This window comes from Hylobates moloch, unplaced genomic scaffold (assembly GCF_009828535.3).
Source record: "Hylobates moloch isolate HMO894 unplaced genomic scaffold, HMol_V3 SCAFFOLD_1, whole genome shotgun sequence".
Lineage (NCBI taxonomy): Eukaryota > Metazoa > Chordata > Mammalia > Primates > Hylobatidae > Hylobates > Hylobates moloch.
In genome coordinates, this window is record NW_026652276.1 from 88413965 (window position 1) to 88437622 (window position 23658).

General features: G+C 36.5%; 1 protein-coding gene and 1 pseudogene across 8 annotated transcripts in view; both read right to left on the minus strand.

The window, feature by feature from the left end:
* The window catches only part of GALNT13 (polypeptide N-acetylgalactosaminyltransferase 13), a 588430-nt gene that overhangs the window by 178950 nt on the left and 385822 nt on the right, over positions 1-23658 (minus strand). The window lies entirely within an intron of this gene.
* Positions 2571-3455, minus strand: LOC116809393 (prohibitin 1-like; annotated as a pseudogene).

A 23658-nucleotide genomic window follows, 5' to 3' on the forward strand; every position in this document is an offset into this window, starting at 1 on the left:
CTGCACTCCTGAGTCTCCTAGACCACAGGGAACAAGAAAAGACTTTTAAACTTGGAAATATTCAGCATCTCTCTCACTAGACTTAAAGTGAGCATTCTGATTATGAGCAGAGGCAGCTGTTTCAGACTGTCTCCTTGGTGAAGGACAGAATAAGTGGGACAAACTTTGGCTCTCAGCTTCTCTGCAAGAAAATAAGAAACTGGAACACACATCTAACACCGTAGCCTCTCTAGCTGAATCCCAAGAGACTGGGTGCTATTCCAACTCTCTCAAGGCAATAGCATGACTTGGCAATCACGAATTTCTTGGGGATTGATATGCTTTGGCTGTGTCCCCACCCAAATCACATTTTGAATTGCAGCTCCCATGATTCCCATGTGTTGTGGGAGGAACCCAGTGGGAGGTAATTGAATCATGGGGGTGGGTTTTTCCCATGCTGTTCTCCTGAAAGTAAGTCTCATGAGATCTGATGGTTTTATAAAGGGGAGTTCCCCTACACAAGCTCTCTTGCCTGCTGCCTTGTAAGATGTGCTTTTGCTTCTCCTTTGCCTTCTGCCATTTTGTGAGGCTTCCCCAGCCATGTGGAACTGTAAGTCAATTAAACCCGTTTCCTTTATAAATTACCTAGTCTCAGGTATTTCTTTATTAGCAGTGTGATAATGGACTAATACAGTAAATTGGTACCATCACAAGCCTGGAGACATAGGATGAAAAAATTTTTCATAGGCCAGCCCAGGGCCTTATTGCTTTATGCAGTCTTGGGACTTGGTGCTCTGCATCCCAGCCATGGCTAAAAGGGGCCAATGTAGAGCTCAGACTGTTGCTTTAGAGGGTGCAAGCCCCAAACTTTGGTGGCTTACACATGGTGTTGGGCTTGTGGGTGCAAAGAAGTCAAGAATTGAGGTTTGGGAATCTCTGCCTAGGTTTCAGAGGATGTGTGAAAATGCCTGAATGTCCAGACAGAGGTATGCTGCAGGAGTTCAGCCCTCACGGAGAACCTCTTGCTAGGGCAATGTGGAAGGGAAATGTGGGGTGTGAGCCCCCACACAGAGTCCCCCCTGGGCATTGTCTAGTGGATCTGTGAGAAGAGGGCCACCGTCCTCCAGACCCTAGAATGGTAGATCCACCAACAGCTTGCACCATGTCCTGGAAAAGCCAAAGGCACTCAGTGCCAGCCTGTGAAAGCCGTAAGGAGTAGGGCTGTACCCTCTACCTTGCAAAATCACAATGGTGGAGCTGCGCAAGACCATGGAAACCCAACTCTTGCATCAGCAAGACCTGGATGTGAGATACGGAGTCAAGGGAATCATTTGGGAGCTTTAAGATTTGACTGCCCCACTGGATCTCAGACTTGCATGAAGCCTGTAGGCCTCTTCATTTGGGCCAATTTCTCCTATTTGGGACAGCTCTATTTTCTGAATGACTGTACCCCCCATTGTATTTAGGAAGTAGTTAACTTGCTTTTGATTATACAGGCTTATAGGCAGAAAGGACTTGGCTTGTCTCAGATGAGACTTTGGACTGTGGACTTTTGAATTAATGCTGAAATGAGTTAAGACTTTGGGGGACTGTTGGGAAGGCATGATTGGTTTTGAAATGTGAGGACATGAGGGGCTCACATTTGGGAGAGGCCAGAGGTGGAACAATATGGTTTGGCTCTGTCTCCACCCAAATCTCATCTTGAATTGTAGCTCCCATGATTCCCACATGTTGTGGGAGGAATCTGGTGGGAGATACTTGAATCATGGGAGTGGTTACCCCCATGCTGCTGTTCTTGTGATAGTAAGTCTCATGAGAGCCGATGTTTTATAAAGGGGCATTATCCTACACAAGCTCTCTTTCCTGCCTCCATGTAAGATGTCACTTTCCTCCTCCTTTGCCTTCCACCATGATTGAGAGGCCTCCCCAGTCATGTGGAACTGTGAGTCAATTAAATCTCTTTCCTTTATAATTACCCAGTCTTGGGTATGTCTTTACTAGCAGTGTGAGAATGGACTAATACAGGGACCAATAAAAGCAAAGCAGATTGAACAAACAAAGTGTTTTGAGGCACGTAGAATCTCCAGCTATGCTAATTGGGAGGAACATCTCCAACACAAGACCAGTCTAGTAAGACTAGGAGAGGTGATTCTTTTATGTAAGGTACTGAAGCCCACAGAGTCAAGGAAAACGAATAGGAAAATATGAATCAAATAAAAGATAAGATAAATCTCTAGAAGCCAACCCTGATGAAATGGAGACATAGAATTTACTCTATAGGCAGTTCAAAAGAACAGTAATAAAGATGCTCACTGAGGTGCGGAGCACAACACATGAGCAAACTGAACGTTAAAACGGAGATAGGAAATATTGGAAAACACCAAACGGGAATTATTGAGCTGAAGAATATAATAATAACAATTCAAAAGAGGGGTTCAACAGCCAAGTAGAACAAGCAGAAGATGGATTGATGAACTAGAAAACACGTCATTGGAAATCATCCAATCTGGGGTGGGGGCAAAAGGAAGCATTGTTAAGAATCACTGGGCTGTGGCCCAGTTGGCCCTCAGAGGTAAAGGCAGGGTGGGCCCTCAATGGGGCAGCTGGAGGAGCATGGACCGCCCCACAGGCAGGTAGGTGATGTTCTCAGAGTATGAGAGCTGGTATGCAATGTCTCGCAGCTTCCAGCTTACACAGCTCAATCAGGCTGTCCCCGCTGTGGCCAGTGAGTTGGGGATCAGCTCTGCTGTCTTGGAGTTGCCACTGGCAGAGATGATGGCTGCCTTTTTCTGATGCTCAGCCTTTTCCACCACAAATCTGGCCCTCTCTGCTTCCTGCTAAGCCAATTGTTTGGCTTCCACCGCTTCTGTGAACTCCTTCCCAAAGGTCAGATGTGTCAAGGACATGCCATCCAAAGGTGGCTGCTTGCCCAAAGGTGGGTGGATGTGCCCAAAGATGACCTGCAAGGTCATCACTCACCTGCCTGGAGACCAGCTCTCTTTGGGTGATCAGTTCTCCTGCCTCAAAGTGAGCCACCACTGACTTGAGGGTCTTGGTAGTGATGGATGGCAGCACACAGTCATTGCAGTCCTCTCTGATGCTGGTGAAGATGTGAGCAAACTGGCTAGCAACAGGCCAGAAGAGGATATAAAGTGTGATGTTGACATTCTGTAAGTCTTTGCTACCAGTGATGACTGGCACATTACGTGGTCAAGAACATCAGTTAAAGAAAATTGGTTTCTGTACCCACGGCATGAGAAAGTGAGTCCCTTCCTGTACCACAATGTCCTGTATGCCACAGAATCAGTCAAAGATGGCAGCTCTGTGTCCAGCATCCACATTGTATAAGGCAGAGTTCACCACGCCTCCTACAACAGCTATAAGGCCAGGCCAAACTTGCTAGTAGACTCAAACACGCTGGCAGCCATGTTTCCTTCTGCTGGACCCTCTCACACCTGCTTCCACTCTGACCACATTTTTATATATTTTTGTTTCTACTTAGGGGTATTTTTTCCTTTAGTTTGAAGAACTCCTTTTAGTATGTCTTGTAAGGCATGTCTAAATGCCAAAATGAAGAACCCAAAGCACATGATCATCTGAGTAGAAGCAGAAAAATTTTTTTGACAAATTCAATATCCCTTTATGTTAAAAACTCTCAAAAAACTAGGTATAGAATAAATGTACCCCAATACAATAAAAACCATGTATGATAAGGCCACAGCTAATATCAGACTCAACAGTGAAATGCTGAAATCTTGTCCTTAAGGTCAGCAACAAGAATGCCCAATCTTGCCACTTATATTCAACATAGCACTTGAAATCCTAGCCAGAGCATTTAGGCAAGAATAAGCTAAAGACATCATATATGAAAAGAAGAAGTGAAATTATCTCTCTTTGCTGATGACATGATCTTATATGTAGAAAGCCCTAAATGCTCCACCAAAAAAAACTGTTAGAACTGCTAAACAAATTTGTAGGTTACAAAATCAAAATACAAAAATCACTGGTATTTCTACACATTAATAATGAGCTATTTTAAAAAGAAATGGAAAATAACAATCCTATTTACAATAACATAAGAAATACTTATGAGTAAATTTAGCCAAGGAGGTGAAAGATGTGTTTATTGAAAATTATAAAACGTTGATTAAAAAATTGAAGACATAGATAAATAAAAATATATCCCATGGTCAGGTTATATTGGTAGAACGTTCATATTACCTAAAGTAATCTACAGATTCCACACAAAACCTATCAAAATTGCAATGTTATTTTCACAGAAATATAAAAAATAATCCTTAAGTTCATATGGAAGCAGAAAAGACTCTGAATACCCAAAGCAATTTTGAACAAAAAGAGCAAAGCTTGAGCATCACATTTCCTGATTTCAAAATACACTATAAAGCTATTATAAATCAGAAAAGCATGGGACTGGCATAAAAACAAACACATAGACCAGTAGAACAGAATCAAAAGCCCAGAAATAAACCTAAGTATTTATAAATTGATTTTCAACAGAAGTGGCAAGAACACATAATAAGGGAAAGAGAATGTCTTTAATATGTGATGTTGGGAAAACTTGATATCCACATGCAAAAGAATAAATCTGTGCTATTTCACACCATATACAAACATCAACTCAAATTGGATAAAATATAGACTTAAATATAAGACTTGAAACTGTAAAGTTCCTCAAAGAAAACATGGAGAAACAACTCCACGATATTAGTCTGGGCAATGATATCTTGGCTAGGACTCCAAAAGTATAGGCAACAAAAGCAAAAAGAGACAAATTAAATTGCATCAAAGTAAAAAGCTCTTGCATAACAAAGGAAACAACAGAGTGAGGAGACAACTCATGGATTGGGAGAAAATATATGCAAACCATGTCTGATAAAGAGCTAGTATCAAAAATAAGGAATTCAAACAACTTAACAGCAAAAATACTAATAACCCAATTTCAAAATAGGCAAGTGATCTGAACAGATAATTCTCAAAAAAAAGATACGAATCGCTAACATATATGAAAAAATGTGCAACATCACTAATCATTAAAGACATGGAAATTAAAACCACATAAGATATCACCTCACATCTATTAGAATGGCTATTATAAAAAAGATGAATGATAATAAGTGTTATATTTCAAAGTTATTCTCCAACTCCTCATTCTCCACATTAGAATGTGGAGAAAAGGGAACCCTTGTACACTGTTGGTGGAAATGTATATTTGTACAGCTATTTTGGGAGATAGTTTGATGGTTCCTCAATAAGCTAAAACTGGAATTACCATATGATCCAGCAATCCCACTTCTGGGTATATATTCAAAGGAATTGAAATTCATATATGAAGGAGATATCTGCATTCTCATGTGGATTTCAGCATTACTCAGAATAGCCAAGATACGGATGCAACCAAAGTACCTGCCATCAATGGCTAGATGGATAAAGAAAATGTGAGATATATATATATATACACACACACAATATATATGATAATTATATAATATATAATATTATATAATTATATAATATATATCATATATATTGTGTGTGTATATATATATATATATGCACAATGGCATGTTACACAGCCGAAAAAAGGAAGGGAATTATGTTATTTGTGATAATATGGATGGAACTGGAGCACATTATGCTAAATGAAATAAGCCAGGCACAGAAAGATAAATATTTTACAAATTCACTTACATGAGGAATCTAGAAGAGTCAATCTCATAGAAAGAGAAAGTAGATTACCAGGAATCGGGGAGAGATGGGGAAAGACAAGATGTTGGTCAAAGGATAAAAAACTTCAGTTAGACTGGAAGAATAAGTTTTAGTGATCTATTGCACTGCAGGGTGACCACAGTTAATGATGATGTATTTTATATTTCAAAATTGCTTAAATAGTATAATTTTAACATCTCATCACACATATAAAAATAAGTTGGGGAGGTGATGGATATGTTAGTTGACTTGATTGGCTCTTTCTATAATGTGTACATAGATATAACAACACAATGTATCTTACAAATATACACAGTTATTATGTGTTAATTACAAATAAACATAAAAATAAAAGAATATATGTACTTTCCCTTACTTATTATGTCCTCCCTATTAGGCACAGCCCACATTTGTTTTCTTCCTATAAACAGTTTTTGACTATGATAGTTTTCATTTATCTCAAATTTTCACTGATTTATAGAACTTACTATCTATCTACCTCTGTATCACCCCACTGAGTTCTCAATTCTATAGTTTGTCATCTAGATAAATGTTCATGTATATGTATGTGGATGTGAGGATGTGTGTATGTGTGTGTGTGTGTGTGTATATGTGTGTATTTTGTATATATTAGCCTTATAGCCCCACTCATGTTATCTCTTTAAGAAAAAGCATCACTGGCCGGGCGCGGTGGCTCACGCCTGTAATCCCAGCACTTTGGGAGGCCGAGACCAGCGGATCACGAGGTCAGGAGATTGAGACCATCCTGGCTAACACGGTGAAACCCCGTCTCTACTAAAAATACAAAAAATTAGCCAGGCGTGGTGGTGGGCGCCTGTAGTCCCAGCTACTCGGGAGGCTGAGGCAGGAGAATGGCGTGAACCCGGGAGGTGGAGCTTGCAGTGGGCCAAGGTCGTGCCACTGCTGAAGTATAATTTTTTTTTTTTTTGAGACGGAGTCTCGCTCTGTCGCCCAGGCTGGAGTGCAGTGGCGTGATCTTGAAGTATAATTTATATACAGTAAATAAATCAGAAATTAAAGATACCATTCTCTCAGTGTTTGCAAAGTCTAAAAAAAGTTTAGCTCATATCAGTGCTCAATAATAATTGATCATTGATCTATTAGTATTGATAAAGAAAAATCAGAAAAATTACACAAGGCACACAAAATGTATCTACTATGTAATGGAATCGGGAAAAACAGCTGTTATTTTCTCAATTTTGGTAAAGGGAAAACTTGAAGATACTGGTGACTTAATTTTCAAAATATTTTGTTCCATATTCCTGTTTGCTTCAAAAATATTTAAAAAATCCCTGTCAGTATATCAACTCTCCACTTTCCATATATTCAAGTAGCCTGATGACAAATCCTGTAATTCCTAGAATTGAAACAAAGTCTAAAAAGGCCTTCATTGAGATGCTGAAGGCACTATGATCCTTGATAAACTGGCATGCACAAACACAAAAGGCATGAAAGTCATTCAAATGGAACAGGCATAAAGGTTACAGTAGGTATTTTCTCTTCATTCTTGATATGAAACTTGCCACTTTTTCTTCATTGTCAGTTTGATTGAGAGAATGTCTTCTTAGTTGTTTGGTTGACTCTTGACCTATTTTTAAATTCACAGCGTAATCTAGATTTATGTTACTTGGGAGTGGTGGCTAGAGTTGAAGTCTGATGTAATGATAACATCTCAAGATGAAGATTTTTCTACATCAAGTTATTGTAGCTTTAAGTGGTCACCTGCCAGAAGCCACAGGGAGATTCAACACACCTGAGGATTCTTTCCAATACTTGATAATTTAATGTTTTTTTTAAACAAGATATTTTGCATGGAAAATAAAAAAGCATCACATTTAAAATTGGAAAGCTGTGTTCTGTTCTTGAAATAGACACAAACTGATTGTAGAATTCGGAACAAGTCATTTAATCTGGAGAGTCCTTCGAAAACTCACATGCAGAAGAAGAGGGAATGAGGTTGATGATGGCTTTGTGTTTTTGGCCATATATTTATGATTTAGATTAGTCTTTTTACCTAGGGTACACAAACCACTTGTAGAGATCATATTTTTAGATGGGAATGATATAACCCTCCGAAATTGAAATAAAATGCTTCCTACTTAAGCAAGCTTATTTTACTTTAGTTGTATTAAAAGAACATAATAAAAATATGATTCTATGAACAAGAGAAAGAATAAAGGAGCTGAGACTATAAAACTTACTATGAAGCAATAAATGTGTTTTTCCCCCTCAAATATGGGAATTCCTCTCGTTTAGAAAGCTCACAGATGTTTTAAAATGAGAAAAAAATGGAAGAGCACTTTTGTTCTCCTTTAGGATAATTTTTCAGGTCATAGCCTTATTAGGGTAATTTGGAGATGTTAAAGTTGGCATTAAACGTAGACAATGCTGAGTTGAATCCATCCCATGTATTTATCCCACCAATGTCAGTTTGCTTCTAAAATGTCCAATTATCAAGTATTTTCCCTTATCAAGTACTTTCTGTCTTAATTTAGTAATGAAGTTCCTGAAAGCCCCAAATTCGAAATGATCCTTTTCATACTTACTCATTTTCTAAAGGAATTAGCAAATTGACCTTGAAGTAGGTTTTTTTAAAGGATGCCTCTCAATCATACTCTATCTTTTGCTTTTCCAAAGGCCTAGCAACTGACTTTTGAGGGAGCAGCTGGTGGGGGCAGAATCGGGGTGTGGAAAGGGAGAGGAAAAAGTAGAGTGAAAGAATGCAAAGGTGTGTATAGACTAAATGTAGAGTTGAAGGAGAGGATGTGTTTAAGAACAAAATGTGCACGAACCAGTGTGTGTGAGAGGTATGGTGAAGTGGTGTTGATCACAGATGGAGCCTTTAATCTCATCTACCACTCCTTTCAAAACCAGAAACCCATTCCTAGCAGCTCAAAAACATAGTGAAGCTACCCTTAAAACACACATGCCAACATTTCATAATGTACAATCTACTGTCACTTTTTGCCTTTCAACAACTTTCTTTGCCTTGGAGTTTTCTGACCTTTAGGATTGATCACCACACTTTATGGCTTCTATGTTTTCTGGGGATCAGAAAAATTGTTACATGTCATTACTCCACATCTTATTAGGGCTGCTGATATTTCAGAAAATCCCAATTGTCCTTTAGATCAACAATACAACACATGGTTCTGATTGTATTATGGCAAATCTTCCATTCTCTGTGTAAATAAAATGTATGAATATAACAGGCAAGAAATAAAAAATGTAAGTCCATCTGTCAGATATTAAAAATCCTACATAATATAAGATGGTTCTGCTTAAGAAATTAATGCTTAGGTTTTCACATTATAAACAAGCATTGCTTTTTTATGAGCACAGATTGTTTCAAATAGTAACTCACGAAGAAACAAAAATAATATATGATACAGTAACACTTTTTCATCTTTTAATAATTAATAATTTTAAGGTATAATACATCCTGGAGGCTTTGAAAGTATTTTCAGTACATTTAAGTGATTATTAAGACAAAAGTAGAATTATTGGAATTTTTGTTTTCCTTGTTGTATAATATAAGCCTATCAACTACTCTCAACTGTGAAAAAAATTGTATGTGGATATAAATTTGAAAACTGAATGGAAAATGTGTGTGATTTCTTAAATGATATGTAGGTCAGATACTTTGCATTTTACATTGGTCTTCTCCCATGTCTGATGATATGACTGCTTTTCAGATATCAGTAACATCTGCTGCTTCTAGCCACAGAGTGGCTCATGACAGCTGCGTGATGCTGCCCCAGAATTCATGCCAAACCAGTCCCCTTTGAATATCAGTAGACCACCTGGGTACCCAGCTGCAATATATGGCATCTCCTGCTCTTTCACAGATGCCAGCAATACATAAAAAGAACTTGAGTGGAAAAGAAAACCTGGTAGCTCAGAAAAAGTTTTCCTTCAGTCTCTCCATCTGTAAACGTCCACCTCTCCTAACTGGAGTTACAGAATTTCAGTTTCAATTAAATTTCCTGTGTAATTTGTAAAGTGGTCATGTGTGTCCCAAATATAGAGAATTGTGAAATTGTGATAAATCTGAGGAAATAGGACAACCTGTCTCCTCCCAAGAATTTTTTCTAAGATCCTGGCTGGCATATATTCAGCAAATACATATTAGCCAATTACTTTGTGTGTTGTCAAGCACAATGCTGAGCTCTGGGGCATAGAAAAAGAATAATAATAATACATAGCTCTCTAGTAGCTTACAGGCCAGTCTAGTTGTGAATGTCAAAACTGGGCATATTAAAGTTAAAGTCTAGTCATCAGTTTGCATTTGACAGTGAAATAAATAAATAAACAGTCTCTCATGCCTACAAGAACGGGACTTGAGAAGTTCTCACCCCCACCATCATCATAGACAGGATGCCTTTCTCCTGGCTTTTAATCAGCTAGAGTCATTTTGTTTTTAGTCAAGAACCTAAGACATTATTTTTTAAAGCTGTAAGTTTTGCTTCAAATAAGTACTTTCCCTAGGGGGCATATCTAAAATTCTAATGCTGTCAATGGAAAATATGAGTACCTCTCAAAACTCATCTTACAGGCACTTTTTTTTTTTTTTTTTGCTATATAGTGTTTGGTAAGAACCAATGTGAAACACCTAAAAATATCCATGTTAACGTCACCTCAAGTACTTATTCAAGAAACCCACAAACCTCCTAAGAAGGAAATTAACACTCTACTTTTGACAGCTTTTTAATTAAAAAAATTAATTGGTAATAGTCAATGACGGTTACATTACACTTTAGAAGAGTAAAGAAATAACCATGAAATAGCAACATTTGGCTTATTACTTTGCTAACTTATCAGTCACAAACAAGGAGAGTGGAGTGCAAAGTTTATTTCTCTAGATTTGATGCTTAAAGACCAGTAAAGACAATTTCCTTGGTACATAGTACTTCAAAATGTTATTCTTGTGAAATTTAAAAGTTGCTCCATAGAGAACATCAAATGCTCATTCAAATGCTTGTTGAAGAAGCTGTGATTAATCCAAAATTTTCACCTGTTATCAAGCTCCATATAAATTCCACCTTCTCTGAAAATAATCTCTTGCCTCCACTTTCCTTGAGACCAAAAAGAGCTGACCTGATTTTCTACTCATTTCTACCTTGAAATGTCTCAAATATCCTTAGTTTCTTCTTTCTATTTTAGGAAAGAAAGTCAATCCTCTTCTCTAAAGTTCACCCTTGCCCTTGGTCTCCTGAACTTGTATTAAGGGAGCACTAGACTTGAAGTCAGGAGATTTGAGTTTGATGTTTAGCCCTGCCAATTTCTAGGCACATGACAATTTATCTGAGGCTCAGAACCTTCAACTATAGAATAAGATGATAATAAGAACTCATCCAGAGTGTTCTGGTAAGGACATAGTAAAATAATGAGTGTGAAACTGCAATGTAAACTAAGTGTTACACAGATATTCTTTATTGCTATACCATTTGTCCAATATCTGTAGGTATTTATCTCATCAATTATCCCTTCCTTTTTCTTTTTAGATATCACTTCATATTTAAAAATACTTCCTTATTCATTTTTAGATATTTTACCTATATAAAATATAATAGATGATATTTTATTTTAAATTTATGATAAAATGAAATGATAGAAAATACAAAATAATTACTTTGTTCATATTTAACCTTAAAGTTACTATGATTTTTCCTTCTTATTTGCTGGCAAATGTCTTAAAAATATTTTTCCCCCACTACATGTTTTCACAATCCAATTATCTTAACATCTTATATTCCACTATCTTGACTCCATCATCTGAAACTGCTCATGAAACCTTTTTATGAGCTTACATTATTCTTACTTCCTGACTTCTCTGTAGCATTTGACACTGTTGACAATCACCATAACTTTCTAAGTTTTTGTGACATTTTATTTGTTCTTCACTGACAGTTTTGACTTAGCAATCACTTTTTCTTCTTTCTCCCACCCCTAAAGTAGGTGCTACCTAAGGACATGCCTTGCTCTTTTGCTCTCCCTATTTTCTTCCTTGGCAAATTAATCAATCCTCATACACCCATTTAATTCCTCATCCTTTGCCTCAACTCTGCAACACATTTCCAACTGCTCCTGGTACATCTTTAACTGTCCATAACTTTATAGAATCAAGAGCTTCCATTTCGTTCTCCAAATATGAAAAGAAATCTTGCAGTTACTGAGGCCTTCTCTTGTAGGGTCAGAGAAATGATCAAGGAGCAGTAGTCTTCCATCAGGTCTAATTACTATCCAAATAGACCATTACAGGATTAGTGTGGGACACAGTACGCTTAAAGTTTTGTGCAGATTTTTATCTTAATTTAGGAATTCCATAAGTTATGATGTTTTTCTCAAATGCAAATAGCTTTTATTAGCCAATTAATAATATGGAATATAAAGTTGGCTGACCAACTAAAATATAGGATTTTAAAAAGTAAATACCGAATTTGGTTGACCAATTAAAATAGAGAAAAAAATATTTTGGTCAGGGATCACATATTACTAGGCTATGGAGTAAGTAAGTAAGTGGGAAAATGTTGCCAGAACTTTGATGATAGAGTAGGGCATGCAGAAATATACTATCACATGCAGGTGTATCATGGTGGCAGTACAGAAATGCTAATAATTCCAAACCAAAAATGTTTATTTCAATTTTGGCATATTTGCAGTGTAACCACATGGTTAGCTTGACAATTATAAAACATTTTTAGAATTTTTAATGCATCAAATTTGGAATTTCAAAAATGTTATAAATATTGTTTGGTTGAATATAATTTTTAAGGGTAGTATTGAAAATCAACAGCAAGCTTTTCAATTGTACTTAATTTCTCAGTAGTAATTAAGTATTGGTACTTACTACTCAATTTTTTACAGTTGGATGAAATTCTCCCCTCAACATTATCTCACACACTCAGAGTCAGTCCTAGTATCTAGAATCTGTTATTGCAGAAATTGTTCAGTCTTATTTAAATAAATCTCATAATTGGTTTCCTTTTTTAACTACATTTCTGGTTGACTAGAACAACAGTAAAACGATTGGTAGTCATGTACTGAAGATAGACATCACCAAGTGTGACAATATAATCATAGCTTAAGATGTTGCACATTTATTGCAGTCGTTACCATAGAGATTTAAATTTGGCTCTTTAATAAAAAATACATAGATTTGATTTTGAATGCATTAATTTTGACGAGCAAGGTGCAGTAGGTTTCCTAACTGAACATATACAAAAACAACAGATTTGGAATTTTGTCCTAGATGTCTTTAAGGGATCGGATATAGGTATATAAAAATAATAGGTTCAATTTATTGAATTTTTAATAAATACTTTATTAATCCTGCCATTTAAATCTTAGTTTTATAAGATACACATGTAATGTTTTAGTAATACTTCATTCATGTAATCTTCCATAGGGAAAACAAAAGGCGGGAAATCAGATGTTCTACTCTAAACTTAGATATGCCTCAAAGAACAAAGTAGTAATGTATTAGTCTGTTCCCATGTTGCTAATAAAGACATGCCCAAGAGTGGGTAAATTATAAAGGAAAGAGGTTTAATTGACTCACGGTTCAGCATGGCTAGGAAGGCCTTAGGAAATGTACACTCATGGTGGAAGGGGAAGCAAACACATCCTTCTTCACATGGTAGCAGCAAGAAGCACCCAGCAAAAGGGGGAAAAGCCCTTTGTAAAACCATCAGATCTTGTGAGAATCACTCACCATCATGAGAACAGCAGCACTCAACTAATCATCCCCATGATTAAATTACCTCCCACCAGATCCCTCCAACATGTGGGGATTATGGGAGCTACAATTCAAGATGAGATTTGGGTGAGGACACACACAAATCATATCATTCCACCCCTTCCAAATCTCATGTCATCACATTTCAAAAGCAATCATGCATTCCCAATGAGGAGGCATCTTAACTCATTTCAGCATTAACTCAAAATCTGAACCTATTTCAGTATGAACTCAAAAGTCCACAGTCCGACAGGGCCCGGTGGTTCATGCCTTTAATGCCAACACTTTGGGAGGCAATGGTGGGTGGATCACCTGAGGTCAGGAGTTCAAGACCAGCCTGGCCAATATGGTGAAGATGCATATGTTGCATTTTCTGTTTCTACTCAAAATACAAAAATTAACCAGATGTGGTGGCCCACACCTGTAGTCCCAGCTACTTGGGAGGTTGAGGCATGAGAATTGCTTGAACCCAGGAAGAGGAGGTTGCAGTGAGCTGAGATTGTGCCACTGTACTCCAGCCTGCACAACAGAGTGAGACTCCATCAAAAAAAAAAGAAAGAAAGAAAACAAAAGAGAAAAGAGAAAAGAAAAGAAGAGAAAAGAAGACAAGAGAAAAGAAAAGAAGAGAAAAGAAAAGAAAAGAAAAGAAAAGCATCCACAGTCCAGAGTCTCATCTGAGACAAGGCAAGTCCTTTCTGCCTATGAGCCTGCAAAATCAAAAGCAATTAGTTACCTCCTAGATACAATGCGGGTACAGGCATTGGGTAAATACACCCATTCCAAATGGGAGAAATTGGCCAAAACAAAGAAGCTACAGGCCCAATGCAAGTCCAAAATCCAACAGGGCAGTCATTAAACCTTAAGGTTACACAGTGATCTTCTTCGACTCCATGTGTCACATCCAGGTCACACTGATACAAGAGGTGGGCTCCCACGGCCTTGGGTAGCTCCATCCCTGTGGCTTTGCAGGGGACAGTCCCTCTCCTGTCAGCTTTCATGGGTTGGGGCTGAATGTCTGTGGCTTTTCCAGGTACACAGTTCAAGCTGTTGGTGGAGCTACCATTCTGGGGTCTGGAGGACTGTGGCCCTCTTCTCAAAGATCCACTAGACAATGTCCAGGGGGGACTCTATGTGGGGGCTTGCACCCCACATTTCTATTCCACACTGCCCTAGCAAGAGGGTCTCCATGAGGGCTCCACTCCTGCAGCATACCTCTGCCTGGACATCCAGGCATTTCCACACATCCTCTGAAACGTAGGTAGAGATCCCCCAACCTCAATTCTTGACTTCTCTGAACCCACAGGCCTAACACCATGTGGAAGTGCCAAGGCTTGGGGCTTGCACCCCCTAAAACAATGGCCTCAACTGTATATTGATTCCTTTTACCCATAGCTAGAGCATCTGGGATGCAGGGCACCAAGTCCCAAGGCTGCACACAAGCAAGGAGGCCCTAGGCTCAGCTCACTACTACTTTTCCTTCCTAGGCCTCTAGGCCTGTGATGGGAAGAGCTGCTGTGAAGGTCTCTGACATGCCCTGGAAACCTTTTCCCCATTGTCTTGGTGGTTAATATTTGGCTCCTTGTTATTTATGCAAACTTCTGCAACAGGCTTGAATTTCTCCACAGAAAATGAGTTTTTCTTTTCTATTGCATCAACAGGCCACAAATTTTCCAAACTTTTATGCTCTGCTTCGTCTTAAATGGTTTGCTGCTTAGAAATTTATTCTGCCAGATACCTTAAATTGTCTCTCTCAAGTTCAAAGTTCCACAGATCTTTAGGGCATGCACAAAATGCTGCTGCTCTCTTTGCATAGCAAGAGTGACCTTTACTGCAGTTCCCAACAAGTTCCCCATCTCTGAGACCACCTCATCCTGGACTTTATTGCCCATATCACTATTAGCATTTTGTTCGAAGCCATTCAACAAGTCTCTAGGAAATTCCAAATTTTCCCACATCTTCCTGTCTTCTGAGCCCTCAAAACTCTTCTAACCTCTGCCTGTTACCCAGTTCCAAAGTCACTTCTACATTTTTGGGTATCTTTGGGGTACCCCCAGTACCAATTTACTGTATTAGTCCATTCTCATGCTGCTAATAAACACATACCCAAGACTGGGTAATTTATAAAGAAAGAGTTTGGTTGACTTACTGTTCAGCATGGCTTGTAAGGCTTCAGGAAACTTATAATCATGGTGGAAGGGGAAGCAAACATGGCCTTCTTCACATGGCAGCAGTAAGGAGAAATGCCAAGCAAGAAGTGCCAAGAGCAGCATGGGGGTAACCACCCCCAGGATTAAATTACTTCCCACTGGATCCCTTCCATGACACGTGGAGACTACAGGAACTAAAGTTCAAGATGAGATTTGGGTGGGGACACAGCCAAACTATATCAAGGAGCATAGCAGCAGAGAACTTTGTAAACTGAGAGTACACAGATTTCCAGGCCATGCTTTTCTGCTTCTTTTCACAAGACTACATATACCCTTAAATTCTTTTTTATAAATTCTTCCATGAATGTCTTAGACCACAGCAATCTTTCCCTCCTTTGAACTTAATGCACTATATATCTGCACCTTCAAATGATACCTAGAACTTAGTACATTATCAGGTGCTATTTGCTATCTTACATACCCACACAGTGAAAGAAATCAAGAACCACACCCTGCGTATATGCCATCCACAGGGTCTACTGCAGGTTTAGGTATGTGAATATTTATATTGATTGATAGGTAAAATGAGGGTTGATTTATAGCTGGCTGATACTTAGAGGTGATCTGAAGTATAATGCAAATGTTACAAAATGCATTCAAGATAAAAAAAAGAGAAAAAACCTTCTTATATATTTAATCTATACTAGATCCATTATAACAATAGTTGTAAAATGATTTTATTATTATTTATTTATTATGTATTATTCAAATGTAAGGCTTCATCAAAATATAAACTCTTAGAAAACATCTCTTGTACATCTTTTGTAACTGTACTCGGTGTACATGCAACACTGAAAGAATGGGATACAGTTTGAGGAATGCACCATTAGGTGATTTCATTACCATGTGAACATTACAGAATGTTCTTATACAAACCTAGATGGTACAGCTTACAAACTTGAAAAGCATGTGTCTGTAATGAATGCTGTGGGCAACTGTAACACAATGGTAAGTATTTGTGTATCTAAAAATATCTACATATAGAAAAGGTATAGTAAAAATACAGTAGTATCCTATGGGACCACCATTGTATATGTGTCATTGTTGACCAAAACACCATTATGTAGTGTGTGATTGTATGTGGCAAATAGCTACACATTAATTGTATGCTGAACAAATCACTCATCAGTCAACCAAAACATTATTCTGAGAGGATGACTTCTCTCTTAACCCTCCCAATTCTTTAGGATATTTGTGATCCTATAGACTTGGAACAGGAGAATTAAGCTCACTTCATAGCTGCATAAGGCCTTTTGCATTTATCATTTTTTTCTATGCTGAACGTTCCCCCCCCCTGCAAATCCTTGCATAGATAGATGCTTCCTGTCATCTGGTATCAGCCCAAATGTCCCCTGGGAGGGTTTCTCTGACCACTCTAGGTAATGTAGTTCTCTACCCTTCATCCTCCACCTCTGTCATTCACAACATTTTATCTTATTTTATTTTCTTCTAGGCACTTGACTTTATCTGAAATTAACAGAATAATATTTCTGCTTACTCATTTATTGTCTATGGTCTCCCTCTAGCATAAATTCTAGGAAACCGAGACCAAGGACTGAGTATGCCCAAGAACTGGCAACCATTTTAAAATTAACCAGTAAATTCCCTGACAAACTTATTTGCACATTTCATTTGAATTTAATGGCAGTTGTAGCTCATTAATCAAACCCAATCTGTATAAATGCTTTTTAAAATTTTCAAGCTATTTTTTTTACAAGTTATTTACTTTAACTTTCCCTTTCCATGTAAGAAAAATGAAACCCCTATTTGTAAAATAAATAGCTAAAAGTCAATTCATGGCAGCATATATTTAGATTTAAAAGAAAGTTAAACATTTCTTTATTAGAATATTTCAGGGGCATTTCAAATGTAAATCAGCAGGATAATTGACTTAATTTTCAGCACCATTTTGTTTGATGAAGCACACTTAATGGGAGGCTCTAGTGAAATCTGGCCTTAAGGGGATATGAAACTTGTCTGTTCAATAATTCTGAGCACATTAACATATAGCTGTTTTTATTGCCATAAATTCAAACGGCTGAATTTAAGTCCTTTATGTTTGGAATCAGAAAGATTATAAAGACTTTTAAGGGTAACATGCACACGGAATATCTGTTCATATGAGCAGAGAAGGGTCAGAAAGCTACAGCAATGAAGTATGTTTCTCAAAGTTGACATTTTCGACATTGGTCTCTAATGAGAGTGTTGGTTACTTAATGTACTGAAACTCACTAAAAAGCCAGGTATTCCTGGCTTGTTGCTATATACAGGGACATTCTGCTTAGTGTGTTTAAAATATCCTTGTATTTGTTAAAGAATAATATTTTCAAAAGTGTTTTTATCATGGTTCAGAAGTTAATTGTTTATTTTTCTTGTGTGTACCTTTATTTCCATCTAATGGTATCATTTACAAAAATTAATTCAAGACGGATTAAAGACTTAAATGTTAGACCTAAAACCATTAAAATCCTACAAGAAAACCTAGGCAATACCATTCAGGACATAGGCGTGGGCAAGGACTTCATGTCTAAAACACCAAAAGCAATGGCAACAAAAGCCAAAATTGACAAATGGGATCTCATTAAACTAAAGAGCTTCTGCACAGCAAAGGAAACTACCATCAGAGTGAACAGGCAACCTACAGAATTGGAGAAAATTTTTGCAACCTACTCATCTGACAAAGGGCTAATATCCAGAATCTACAATGAACTCAAACAAATTTACAAGAAAAAAACAGACAACCCCATCAAAAAGTGAGCAAAGGACATGAACAGACACTTCTCAAAAGAAGACATTTATGCAGCCAAAAAACACATGAAGAAATGCTCATCATCACTGGCCATCAGAGAAATGCAAATCAAAACCACAGTGAGATACCATCTCATACCAGTTAGAATGGCCATCATTACAAAATCAGGAAACAACAGGTGCTGGAGAGGATGTGGAGAAATAGGAACACTTTTACACTGTTGGTGGGACTGTAAACTAGTTCAACCATTGTGGAAGTCAGTGTGGTGATTCCTCAGGGATCTAGAACTGGAAATACCATTTGACCCAGCCATCCCATTACTGGGTATATACCCAAAGGACTATAAATCATGCTGCTATAAAGACACATGCACACGTATGTTTATTGCGGCACTATTCACAATAGCAAAGACTTGGAACCAACCCAAATGTCCAAAAACGATAGACTGGATTAAGAAAATGTGGCACATATACACCATGGAATACTATGCAGCCATAAAAAATGACGAGTTCATGTCCTTTGTAGGGACATGGATGAAACTGGAAAACATCATTCTCAGTAAACTATCGCAAGGACAAAAAACCAAACACCGCATGTTCTCACTCACAGGTGGGAATTGAACAATGAGAACTCATGGACACAGGAAGGGGAACATCACACTCCCTGGACTGTTGTGGGGTTGGGGGATGGGGGAGGGACAGCATTAGGAGATATACCTAATGCTAAATGACGAGTTAATGGGTGCAGGAAATCAACATGGCACATGGATACATATGTAACAAACCTGCACATTGTGCACATGTACCCTAAAACCTAAAGTATAATAATAATAAAAAAAAAAGAAGACAGAAAAACTTTCTCAATTAGATTGATTTTCCAACAAAACTTATTTCCAATGTGTATTTCTGGATAAGCCCTATAAAATATCATTCACTTCTTTATTTATTAATGGAAATGAAAATGTATACTTTATACATTACTATTTTTGTATAATTTTCATTCAATTTCTTTTTCTTTTTATGCATTTAATTCCTGTCCATCTTTTGGAGTTCCATAATTTTATAATTTCCTTTACTATCCTAGTTCCAACTCATTCAGGATGTCTTGCGAGTACCATTCAGCATTTATTTTTATAGAGACATCTAATACTCTAATATTTTTATCCATATATCATTGTTACATTATAGCTTCTACAGTAACTACCACTAGAGACTTACATTTTGGGACCTCATAAATATTTAGTTTTTACACTAACATAGACTCACATACACATAAATTTTATATATATATATATAGATGAATAAAATAAACAGATAGTATTCATGATTGGTTAGATAGTAGATGAGTATTTTTGTTGGTTTACCAATACAGTATATGCTTACATTCTCCAGAGAAATACTCATATGATGAGATTTTGTGAGGTCATGAAAGAGAAGAAATGAATGTTATTAATGCAAGAGGGCTAGGTTTATGATCCATATTCTAATTCCATAGATGTGGTATTCTGTTCCTCAAATGCCTTTCTTATTCTTGACATAGCTAACTTCTGTCAGTTCTTTAACACTCAGTTCATACATCACCTATCTTCTCATAACTCTAGGATTTGTCTTACCATCTTCTAAATCCTCATGAAATTGCCTAACAAAGCTCATATTTAACTTCTCCAAAATTTTTAGTTTGTTTAGTTCCAAGACAGCTGTTACAAGCTGGCATAGATATTTCATTAGCCAGTAATGGCCAATTATTCTACGAGTTGCACAGATAACAAATAGCATAACCAAAAATATCTAGACAATTTGTATCTTTATTACATTTTAATCTCTTTACCAAGTTGTATCGAAGCAAATCCATTCTCTAATAACATTATTCACAAGCAACTCTGTGAACCAAACCTGTGAAGAAATGTGATGGGTCTGAGTAGGAGAAAAAGTTTGTATCATAGTTTTCATGACCAGCCACTAATGTTAGTATCTACATCCCTGCATCTTGTTTATGTGAGTTCTATTTTTATTAAGAGAAAAGAATGCTAACATGATTCAAATGTGAATGGACCAACATTTAAGCTCGACTGAATTTAGATGTTTTATTTACAGAAAAACCCCAAATGATACTCTATCTTCAGGATATATTCCTTTATGAGCTCAAATCACTGGAAAACAATAAAATTGATAATTTTCTCTTAGTGCACCCAAGAAACCCACCATCCATTTAAAGGCATTAGTGGATGTTTGCTAAATCACGGTCTAATATATCAACTGCTTTGTGTCTACTGGGCAATGCCTTGCAGAATCTAGTTCCTTTCATCTGAAGAAAAAAAAAAAAGGTTCAGTGCGATTTTATTTACTAATTTATTTTCATTTTAGCTGTCAGGAATATTTGAATAAAGTTATTGATTATTCAGTGTGACTAGTTTATCCCATTTTCCTGTTACTTTATTTCTCTTGCCCTTCATTTTCATCTTTCCTCTCAGTTGCTTTGTTTTGAATCATTTCAATGTGAATTTTCATGTTAGTAATCTCTTAGGATGATTTTAGAAATAATAGAAAAGGTGTAAATAAGTGGTTATGCTTTAAAAATGAATTATGAGTGGTACTGACCACCTCAAAATTATTTTCAAACCATTAGTTTAAGTAATTAAATGAATATAAAAGAGAACCAGATATTAACACCAAGTTTTAGTGTATCTAAATAACTTTAAATGCTTTATGTTTCTAAAGCTACAAGCATGTCTCCAAATTGAATGTTTACAAGGTAAAGCATCCTATCAAAGGCTAATATAAAGCTCTTCTCACATTCCAGTTTTCTGAACCAAAAATGTTAATGGAGGAATGTAGTTATTGAAATTATGATGCCTTAAGCTATTATAATTTTAAGAGTAGTATACAAGTTTTGTTAGTGTTTGCTAATGTTCTTCTAAAGCTTGATTAATGTCTAATTTACCTGTTGTTCACTTATTTTTTCTAAAGGAGCATATGAAGCCAGTTATTTATAGCAGTTAATATTCAAAATAAAATTCTAACACATTTGTTTTGGATAAACAGAATTCTATTAGGAACCATAATGAAATATTATTCTGTAACACCTACTCACCCTGTGCTTTAGAAATATATATATAAAATAGATATGACAGTCTTTAGTAGCACTGTCTCATTGCCTCTTATCTAGAAATATTTTATTCTGTGGTTTAAATTTAAAAAGCCCTTCTTTGAATGAAAATATACGTTTAAACAATGGTTCAAAGCAAAGTGGTGGCCCAGATGACAGAAAAACTAGTTGCAGGCACAGAAGCTAAAAATTCAAGCTATTCTTCAATATGTTTAAGGTTCAGCCTGCACCAAATAGGGAACAAGAGAAACATTTGCTGAACCAAATCATTAAGATTGGTTTGTATTTTTTTGTGGAGACTACACACACGATGTCAGTTTATGATTTCATAGGATTTTTTTAAAAGGCTAATAAATCTCTATATTATCATTAACAGAGTGATTTATCATATTTAAAGAAAAGTATCCCGCAAAACCATCTCCATATTTCTATTATAGTTTGATTTCTATGACTGATCCAAAAAAAAAACCAGTCAAGTTTTACACACTGACAAATAACCTACTTTCATCAGATTTGTATGAATTCAGTTTACAAAAAGGCAAAGTAAGAGAAATAAATCAGCTGGATTTTTGTCTAAAATGATTTCTAATAAATCATTATGACCGATGTTTTCACTTGTCAAAATTTGAATTGTGTAGACATTGCTTAGAAAATTCTTTACTTTCGTTAAGTATTTTTAAAAAGTCTGGATACTATAAGCCCCTAAAGGTTGACAAATTTCATTGCCTCATTTACCATACTATTCTGTTCAATGGGAACCCCTACTTTTCATTTTTCCACTATTTATTATGTCAGCTGTCATTTCTTTCCCCCTTCATTGCTTGTACAAATTGGAAATACATGGATTTCACATGAGAAGACATTTCACTTAGCTATACTCTTCAGGTAAATATACTATTGTTTTCATTGTGATTTGCAAGCAAACGAAAATTGGGGTACTTGAAGTAAATTCGATCTTGTTAATTAAAATACTAGTTACTGACAAAATAGCTTATTTTAAGAGTAATGATAATAAAAATTAATACTGCCATACAGTTTATAAACAGCTTTAATAAGCATTACTTCATTTAATGAATACAGTTGTCCTGAGAGGTAGACTGTTATAATCAGATCAACAGGGGTATTTAAAAGTAACTGGACTATGATATATTGAGAATCTAACCTAAAGTATAGAGGTTTACTGTTAAGTAGATACTTTGAACTATACTTTTCCTTCATTTGTTTCTCTTTGGAGTATGCCTCTCTCTCTCTCTCTGTGTGTGTGTGTGTGTTTTAATTCTTAATAGCTTTATTAAAGTATAACTAAAATATAATGAACTGCATATATTTAAATTGTACCACTCAATAAGAAGTTTTGTCATATGTGAAACTTGTGAGGCTGTCACCACAATCAAGATAATGAATATATACATTACCCCTAAAAGGTTTCATGCTCCCCTTGGTAATCCCTCCCTGCAATCCTTCCTCTGCCACCTCAATCTCGTGTCCCCAGACAAGCTATCTGATTTCATAGATTAGTTTGCATTTACTAAAATTTTATACAAATGAAGTCATATAGTATGTAATCTTTTTGCCTGGCTTGTTTCATTCAGCATAATTGTTACAAAATTCACCAAAGTTGTAGGGTGCATTAATAGTGTGCACACATTCTTTGTATGGACAAAGCATAGTTAATTCATTGACCTGCTGATGGACATTTGGTTTCTGGCTTTTGGTGTCATAAATAAAGCTGCTATGAATATTGGCATACAACTGTTCGTATGAATATACATTTTCCTTTTCACCGAGTAAATACTCAAGAGTGTTTAAAAAACACTAAAACTGTTTTTTGGAGTTTAGTGTACCATTGTACATTGTCACCAGCATTGAAGGTGCAGTTCTTCCATATCATCACCAACATGATCAGCCTTCTTAACCTTTCTTTTTCTAATAAATGTGTAGTGTAATCTTGTTGTGGTTTAAATTTCATTTCCCCACTAACTGCTGAGGATTTACTCATTTGCTTATTTGCCATTTGTAGACTTTTCTTAGTGAAGTGTCTATTCAAGTTATTTTGGCCATTTTTGATTGAGTTGAATGTTTTCTTATTACTGAGTTTTGAGAGTTTTTTTTTTCTGGATAGAAATCCATTA